This window comes from Benincasa hispida, chromosome 2, assembly GCF_009727055.1.
Source record: "Benincasa hispida cultivar B227 chromosome 2, ASM972705v1, whole genome shotgun sequence".
Taxonomy (NCBI): Eukaryota; Viridiplantae; Streptophyta; class Magnoliopsida; order Cucurbitales; family Cucurbitaceae; genus Benincasa; species Benincasa hispida.
Window position 1 is genome coordinate 11,671,448 of NC_052350.1, and position 9,608 is coordinate 11,681,055.

The window sequence follows — 9,608 nt, forward strand, 5'->3', positions numbered from 1 at the left end:
GCGGTGACTTGGTCTCCTGCAAAACAGAGTAAAGTTCGGCTTGTCTTCCATCTTTTCGGTGTTAATCGTAAACATTTATAATTATTGCAATACTAGGCTAATTTTCATACAATTGGCGCATAATTACTAACTTTTGGCTGCAATATCTAGATAAGGTGGCATAAATAACTTGTATTTCTACAAGTTATCAGGGTTCAACAGGGGTTGTTGAACAGATCGACAGATCAACAAGAGTTGTTGAGGTCGGTGCATCTAGTCAACCATCTCAAGAGTTGAGATTGGCTCGACGTAGTGGGAGGGTTATGAACCCACTAAAATGCTACATGGGTTTAACTGAAGACCAGAACATCATTTCTAATGATAGGTTCGATGATCCATTGTCTTATAAGCAAGCAATGAAGGATGTTGACAAGGATGAGTGGATTAAAGTCATGAACCGGAGATGGAGTCTATATACTTCAATCAAGTCTAGGAGCTTGTGGATCAGCCTGATGGGGTACAACCTATAACGTGTAAGTGGATCTACAAGCGAAAGCGAAGTTTAGATGTAAAGGTGCAAACCTTTAAGGCTAGACTTGTGGTAAAGGGTTATACCCAAGTGGAGGGAGTGGACTACGAGGAAACTTTCTCACCTGTTGTCATGCTGAAGTCTATTAGGATACTCCTGTCCATAGCCACATTTTATGATTATGAGATATGGAAAATGGGCGTGAAGATTGCCTTTCTTAATGGTAATCTTGAGGAGATCATCTACATGGCTCAACCAGAGGGGTTCATAGTTCCAGACCAAGAGCAAAGAGTTTGCAATCTTAATAGGTCCATTTATAGGCTGAAACAAGTGTCTAGATCTTGGAACATTAGATTTGACAGTGCGGTCAAATCGTCTGGCTTTGATCAAAATGTTAATAAGCCTTTTGTTTACATGAAGATAATCTACAACTCAGTAGCTTTCCTTGTGAAACCCAGATTTCCATTTTCCCTACTTAAGCAGGTGACTAACAGACTAACTAGAAGAAAGTTAAATCCTATGTTGAAGTGAAGGAAATTTCTAAGTGTTGAATAAATTTCCCTTGAGTAGCTTTGAGTTAAGCTTTAGTTGATGAAAATTTGACTAAGTATTGGACTAGGAATTGCTATGCATTGGTCATAAGATCTTGTAGAGATTACTTGGGCAAAGGGAGAATTGAAAGTAGGAGTGACACATGCCTTGGAGGTTAGACCAACAAATTAGACCCAATGGATGCGTTGGAAGAGTTGTGATGGATGTGTTGGTGGTGGTATTCATTGGTAAAGGAAGGAAAATGGAAGTGATGCATTGGAAGGTTGGATAGCACAAGGGTAGATGAGAACATGGGCAAGGCATGTGGTGCGTCGAGTGCCCATGCACAGTGCGCAGCCCATGCGTCGAGCAGACCAAACGCTTCCAAATGCCCAACAATGCGTCGAGCAGCCTTAGCCAGACACCCAGCCATGCGTCGAAGCGCCCTGGCCAAACTGCCAAGCGATGTGTCGATGCCAAGCTACCCTGCCGAATGCCCCTGCCCATGCATCAATGCCATGCGTCGAGCGCCTTCGCCCATGCGTTGAGCGGTTAGTCTATGCAGCGAGCGCCTTATCGAACGACATGCTTATGCGTCGAAGCGCCCTGCCAAGCGGTCGTGCATCGAACACCCTTGCCATGCGTCTAACGCCTTGCCATGCACCCATGAGGCCAAGCAAGCTTGCGAGTGATGGCGAGTACCTATGCAGTATGCCCATGCGTCGAGCGGCTAGCGCCTATGCCAAGCGCCATGTGCCCATGCCGAGCAAGCCGTGTGGTGATACCTAGTGAGCCATGCGTCGAGGATGAGTGGCCACCCTATGCATTAGTGATGGCTGGCTCTTGTGATGGGTAAGTTGGATTGCGATGGGAGTAAGTTGGCTTGCAATGCATTGATTATAGGCTATGCGTTGAGTATGGACTATGAGTTGAACATCCAAGGGTTTGTGTAAGCATAAGGATGAACTCATGGAGGATGTCATCCGAACATGTGGCTTGTTAGAAGGAATTCTTAAATCTTAAACAAACTAGGTGGATGCATAAGAAGACATGTAAAGGATAAGGGCTATGCGTTGGTGAAAGAAGAAGAAGACACTTTGGCTTATGCTGATGCAAGATTGCGTTGATGGTGTAAGGAAGAGACAGTTAGTCATGCAACCAAGTAGGTGGTGTCGGCCGTGGAGCAATCTTGGACGCCTATAAATAGAGCCAAGGACTTCATATGAGAACTCAAATTCTTTTCAAAGGACATAAAGAAGAGTGTGTGAGAACTAAGTGGGACAAGACCATGCGTTGGTCAAGAAGTTCCAAGAGGGGAGATGCTATCGGGCCGAAAATACAGGAAGTAGCACCAACTTGGAATGAGGAGTTCTCCTAGAATACTGATGCGTTTGATGTGATTCTAAATCCATCTGAAAGATAAAAGAGTGTAGCTTTCATGGTAGGGCTTCTGGAGAAGAAGCTCGAAGGAATCAGTCTGGTGAATGAGGGAAAGACAGAAGGTTCGAGCAGTCGGGTAAGCTGAGCCAGTCTTAATGTTTTAATGATTCCGCCCAAACCACGAGAAGTTATGAGATAATATTTTATGGTAAGATTCCTGAGACATTTTAGAACATGTTTTCAGAAGGAAGTATATTAAAATAATGTTTGGAACTATGAGTAATCTAATCTGATATTTGAATCTGGAATTTAGGATTCAAAAGGGGAAACCAAGGAAACTTAAGGAACTTCGGAAAGGAAAGTTCCTCACCAACCAAGGTGAGTGGTTATTGTGTCTTGTATTGTTGATATAATTTCTATATATAGGTAAATATATATAGGGGATAATGTTAAATTGACATGATCAGGGATATATGTTTGTCTTGTTATTATGCTTGTTAAGATATTGTTTGTATGTTTGTTTTGGAAACTGAAATTGTACCTGGGATATATAGTTAGCATGCTTGAAAAAGTACTTGGCGGGAAAGTATGGTCGGCTTCGGTCGGTGGGAAATGATAGTCGGTGACAACCGGCGGGAAATATAGTCAAGTTACCTAAGCATAGCTAGCAGGAAAATAGTGGATGTGCACATTGGCAGGCGTACAGGGAAAGTTTCCACAGGAATTGTTGATACATTGCTTGAGTATACATGTGAAAATACTGGAGAAAATGTAGGATCATACCAGGGATAACCAATGGTAAAGCTGGGGATGTTTTATTATGTGATAACCAGCGGTCAAGCCGGGTTGTTTGTTTTAACCAGCAGTTGAGCTGGGGATAATCCAGCAGGTCTGGCTGGAAGAATAATATTGAACTTGTGGTAATGTACTCATTGATTATGTATTGATTTCCCAAAAGTATATTTCTGTAATCAAAGTTATTGTTTATTTAAAGATACCACTCACTGTGCTTTATAGCTCACGTTTTCCATGTTTTATGTTTTATCCCCCTCCCAAGTAGCGGAAAGTGAGAAGTTCCAAGGTGCTGCTAAGGTCAAGGTCTGCCACATGCCATAGTTACACTTCTAGAGGGTTTCACGGTTGTTCTTGTAAACATTGTTTGTTAAGTCTTTGAGTTTTACAAACGTTACATTGCTGTAATATAAGATGGGCTTACTTAATCAGTTGGTTGTTAAATTTGTACATTGGTATCAGAGTTATTTCTGCCAAGATTTTTTAGGCAGTAAGTGTCAACGAAAGGGTTAATAATTGCTGCAGTCACGCCCTTTCTCAGGCTCGGAGGGTAGTCTGGGGCAAGGTGTGACATTCCTAGTACTGTATGTGGACGATATCCTACTCTTTGGGAATGATGTAGGGTTTTTTACTGACATTAAGAATTGGCTAGCCGCCCAGTTCCAAATTAAAGATTTGGGTGAGACCATTCCTATCCTATATTTCTGTGATGATTGGTTGCTCCGAATGTTACACTTAGGCACATTACCTGATATTGCACTTTCCTTCTATCCTGGCTAATTCTTAGCAAGCCTTACTTTATTCTTCTATGTAACAAAATTCTGCTCAAAGACACTTTTCTAGTTTTCAAAATAGAATGCTTATCTCTTGTTTATCAAAACAACTTGATGTATTTATATGCGGTGAGCAAAATTTTGAGTCATTGATTCACTTAGGGACAGTTGGTCATTGTTACACTCTTCGTTTTGGCTTGTCCACACGGGTGTCATGCAAACATCCAACTACGGTTGTGTGCCAGTTTCAACTTTTAACTCATGATAATTAGAAGAGTCATCTCTTTCCTTCCTTTTCTCTTTTTGGTTTATACTACGTTGTTCTTGGAAACCCACCTTCGTTTTGGCTTGCTCTTATAGGTGTCATACGAGCATCCAACTACGAACAGACTCCTTTCACAACTAAACTCTTATCAAGTTGGGAACAGTTTTGAAATTTTCCTTTGCACTGACATTGGAGTTTTGCATATAATATAATATAATATACATACATATAATATATTATTATATATATATATATATATATATATATATATATATATATATACTGTAAATGGTATAAAAAAATGGATGCATTTTCTAAATACTACATATTCCTTTCTGATCTCACTGCTTAGACCTTCCCCACCCCAATTTAAAGATGAGCAAGGTCCTCATTGCGTTGTTTGGATAGACTAGACAAAACACTTAGGAGAAAATTTCAAAAAGAAGGTTTGAGCAGAACTTTGAAAGATAAAAGGTAAAGTAACTGGCTAAACTAAGAATTAACTAAGTGTTAGTTAGAATTTACTAAGTATGGTAAATGTTTCTAAGTGTAACACATAATACATCATAGCAACCCAATGAAGATCGTAAAAATACAAGAGTAAAAATATAGCAAAGATTATCAAAGGAAGATAACGAAAGAGGCACAGGCAAAGAGTAGAGTGAATTATGTACTTTGATTGTATTGACTATTAACAAAGTATGCAAATATATTATAAATGATCACATTACGAAGAAAAAAAAATTCTAATGCCTGTACAAGAGTCAAAGAATTTGGTTAATTACAAAATAATAAAAGAATTGAATAGAATTAAAGAATGGCCACATTAAAACTTAAAATAGAAGAAAGAATAAAAACTAAGGCTGAGGAGTAGGGGGATATGGTGGAGGATATTGAGGCGGTGTAGTAGAGCCATCGTCAAACATTAAATGCTGCCTTAGATGCGGAGGCACCATTGGACCATGCAGATAAACGGTAAGAAAGTTGAAGTATTCTTGATTGCACTCCGCTATCTGACGTTGGTATTGGAAGATCTTGTGCATACTGTGCTGGATATTGATGAGTGCTTCCCTTGAGGTTGCAACACTACGTTGAATCTCATCAATGCACTCCATTGCTACCTCAAATCGATGGTTGAAGAAGTGATGCTGCTGAGAGACAAGTTCTTGCTGTTGGGTGAAGAGGGTTCTCATTTCAGCTAGCTCAGCAGCCAAGGAGGTGGAGGATGGTTGTGCCTGCGAAGTCTCGCCAGACCATTTTGGGGTCGGGCAGATATGCCTTCACCCAAATTGTGTGGGTCATCAACTTGCGGTAGTGGGTTGGTGGGATGTAGTGGTGAAATTGCTGGTGAAGGTGGGGCTGCTGATTGAATCGGAAGAGTTGGGATAAGAGGAAGGTTGGTAAGAGGTTCATGAAGAGGGGAAGAGGGCTGCTTTGGCGGTCTTGGAGGGCCTGGAGATCTAATGACCAAGGGACAAGGGTTTATGAACTATGGATCATGCGTTGGCGACTCATAAACCCATATATGCCCCATCAATGCTCTGATCTGCCATGCGATCAACCTTCCCACGTTAATAGGAATTCCGCAAGCAATACAATATGCGGCCATCATCTAATCCCTTGATATAGTTCTATCATGCGTTGTTGGGATCAACTGCTTCTTGATCAAATAAACCTAGAGCCTTCCCTCCGGCAACAAAGACAGATTCTAGAGTGCGGATGCCCTTAGGAGAGACTGTCCATCTTGTGTCGGGTTGCACCAGTACCCTTAGCGCATCCCTCATCAGTTCATCTGTAGAATCATCGATGATCTTGTTCTTTGGTGCATCAAGGTTGTCCATCATCTGATAAAGTTCATTGATGTCCCGTATGCCGAAGTGTACTGTCTTGCCCTTAAAAGTCACCGCATCCTTATTTCTGTGCAGATGCCATCGATAGAAGTCCCGCACTACCTGAGGCACGATGATGGATGGGCACTGACAGAACACATCCCATCCATGCTCCACAATGACGCTCATGATGAGGTCAAGTAGTGGGGTTGGCGTAGGGTAGAAGCCTATCTCAATTAGCATGTCATCATTTTTCTTTCTTTTAGATGACCGCTTCTTGGCCGATGCAGGCTTCCCCCTGCTTTCTGCCACGTCTTTGCATGTGCCTGCGCAAAGGCGGGGCTACTTGCCTTCTCTTTTCTTGCTCCTTGCACTGTTCTTCTTTCTCGTGTTCAGCGAGTCTTTGCCTTACTTTTGTCAAGTGCTTCTTGTACTTTCGCGCTTTTTCTTCTTCTCTTCCAACATAGTCTTTCCTCTTTCCTCTTTTTTCTTCTTTATTCTTCTTCTGCTCTCTCCTTTCTCTCATAACTTCTTCTTTCAAAGACTGTAAGAGGCCAGGAATGAGTGCTGATCCTCTTCACATTTCTGGATCTCTTCAAGTCTGGGGAGGGGGGCTCGTTTCTTGCTAGACCCTGCGGCGCATTCTCCCTACGACGCCGCATTAGTGGGGTTCCCTCTAATTTCTTCTCCTTTCGTCCGTCCGTCAAACCAATTGTGTTTACTTCAAGTTGCGGCAGCTCAAATCAACTGTGGCCGTTTCCCCACTATCCTCCCTTACAGAGGTCGATTCTCCACCCTCTCGGGGCTTACATCGTCTGCTTTTCTTTTTCTTCTCTCGCAGGTGTTTCTCCTTTCAGCGTAATCTTGTTCTCTCTTTTCTCCTTCTTCCTCTCTTCTCGACTCTCATCTTCATCATCATCTTTTTCTCTTTGTTCATGTCTTGATTTGTGAATGATGCGACGACGCCTTTCCACCTCTCTTTCCCTTACTTCTTCTTCTCTTCTTTCTTGTACTTCTTCTCGACTCAACTTCCTTCTTCTTATCTCCATTTTCGCCTTAGCACCTCAACTCTTCTTTTTGGCCTCTTCTAGGCAGCCCCTTCCTCTGCAACCTCTCCATTGCCAATGTCAGGGGTTATAACGTATCTCCACTTCTCGGCCTCTCAACTCAATATCATTTTCTTCTCTTGCCAAATGATCGCATTTTCATCTTCTTCCATTTGTGGAGGCTCATAAAAAATCTCTGCGATGATGGTGGCCTCCGGAGTCTCCGGGACCAGAACATCATTCTCTTTTTCTTCTTCAACCACCACTTCTTCCACCACTACTACTCCATCCTTTATTGCTTCATCCGCCACAACCACCACCTCCTCTTCCATAGGCAGTGGCTGGTTTACAACCCCTGCCTCGGGCAGTCCACCTCTTTGCTCCAGAGTGACTAGGATGTTGCCAAACACCTTCGTATAGTCTCGCCTCTTCCGTTCACTTTCAGTGGAGATGGACGATGTTGGCATGGGTATGCTCTCAGTGCTTCCTCCTCTCTTGAATGCAAGAGGCCTAACGACCAAAGGATTTTTCTAGGATCTTCTGATGGGTCTGGGGACGGTACGGGCTTGTGCGGCAAGCCTATGACTGGCAGCTAGGAATGTTGCCTCTCGCATAGCTGCTTGGTCAGGGACAGAAGGTGAAACAGGTTGGTTTGATGTTTGGTCGGCCATGGAAACGGATTGGAAGGTCTGGTAAACTTTAAGATTTTGGGAGAAGCACAGGGTTCTGAAAGCAAAATGTTTAGGTTTCCGATTTGCTAGAAGAATTTCCAAAGACGGGGAAGGGGGTATTTATAGGTTGGGCCGTGGTGGGGTCTAGTGCGATTTGTGCAGCAACTGACCTCGAGCAGCTCAGTAGGTGAATCATTCCACCTCGCATATTTATGGAATTTTCAGAAAAAGCATCATTTCCTCTGCCAAGCCATAATTTCTTGGGGATATGAATTGATTAGACTTCTTCCCAAATTACCAGACAAAATTTTCTTTAATATTTTATCTGAATGGATGCATGATAAGTTATAATGCATTGTGTTCAATAGCGCAACTGTATCTTTGCAGAGGACGGGAAATAGTGCATATATCCCCGCAACACACCCCTTAACCAACATATTTTTGGAGGATACCTCGACATAGTGCATTTGGCTAAGGATGGGCAAAGGACATATACGAGTGCAACACACCCCTCAACTCAATATAGTTGAGTTAGGTGATCACAATGCATTCCTATTAGGTTTGGGATGTGTCCATTGTCATCTTGCTTTCTTGTTGTTAAATGTTTTATTATCGTAACTTATATTTTACACATTGGTATTTATTATTTTTTTTAATTTTTTATATGACTCAATCATTCACAATTTAAAGCACATATGCTGACTATAGAAAAACTCAAAGAATTAAAGGCAGGAATGAATTAAATGCACATAAGTAAATGAAGAATTAAGAGTCAAAATTTGAATTAAATGAATCATTAAAACTGGGTTCAGAAATCAAAGAAGGAATTCAATAAAGCAGAGTAAATGTAGTATTGAGATATGGACCGAAAATTTTGCATTTTCTTTGATGATCGCAATCTTTATAGAGGACGATGGGGCTTGCTCTTTCCCTATTGATCCTGGGGCTTTAGAATTGCTGGGCAGTGTTCCAGGTGTCTGACTTCTCAACTCAGAGGCTAGCTGTACCACTTGGATCTCCAGATTCCTTATAGAGGACGCTTGCGCTTACATAACTACATCATTCTTGTCCATGTACTATTTCAGCAACGCCTCTAACGATCCTCCTGAGGCATTAGATGATGATGATGATTGCTGGTTTTGCGGTCTTGATTGACCCTGGTTGTGGTGAAACAGAGGATTTCCTCTGTTGCTCCCCTGATGGTTCATTGGCCCTCCTAGGTTGGGATTCCCACCCCAACCAAAGTTAGGATGGCTCCTCCAGCCCGGATTGTAGGTGTTGCTGAAAGGGTTGTTCTAGATAGCACACACTTGCTGAAGATTCAATGGGCATCCTTCAGCTCCGTGAGCCCCACCACAGTTGACGCAACCAATTGCGGCCACTTGAGCCGACGCAACGCGTTGCGCTGATTGTGGAGCAATGGCTCCTTGATTAATGGCCATTGAGAGGATTGAGGTTACCGTGGCCATCTGGGCGACCAATGTAGTCCTTGTCTCTACAAGAACAATGGTTGTTTTAGCTTTTCTTCTCTCAGCACCTTGGCCTCCATATCCGTCATCTATCCAGTCATCCATATTCCGTAAGATGCGGTCAAGGATGACTTTGGCCTCCGTGTATGTCTTGTCCATAAAACCTCCTACCATTGAGGCATCTGTAACAACCTGCATTGCTCTGTTCAGGTAATTGTAGAATGTTTCCATCAAGACGCAATCGAGAATCCCAATATGCGGGCAGTTTTTCTCCAACCTTCTAAACCGCACCTAGGAACTGGTCAGGTGGGCATGCGGGTCTTCACCTTGCAGATCCCCAAACT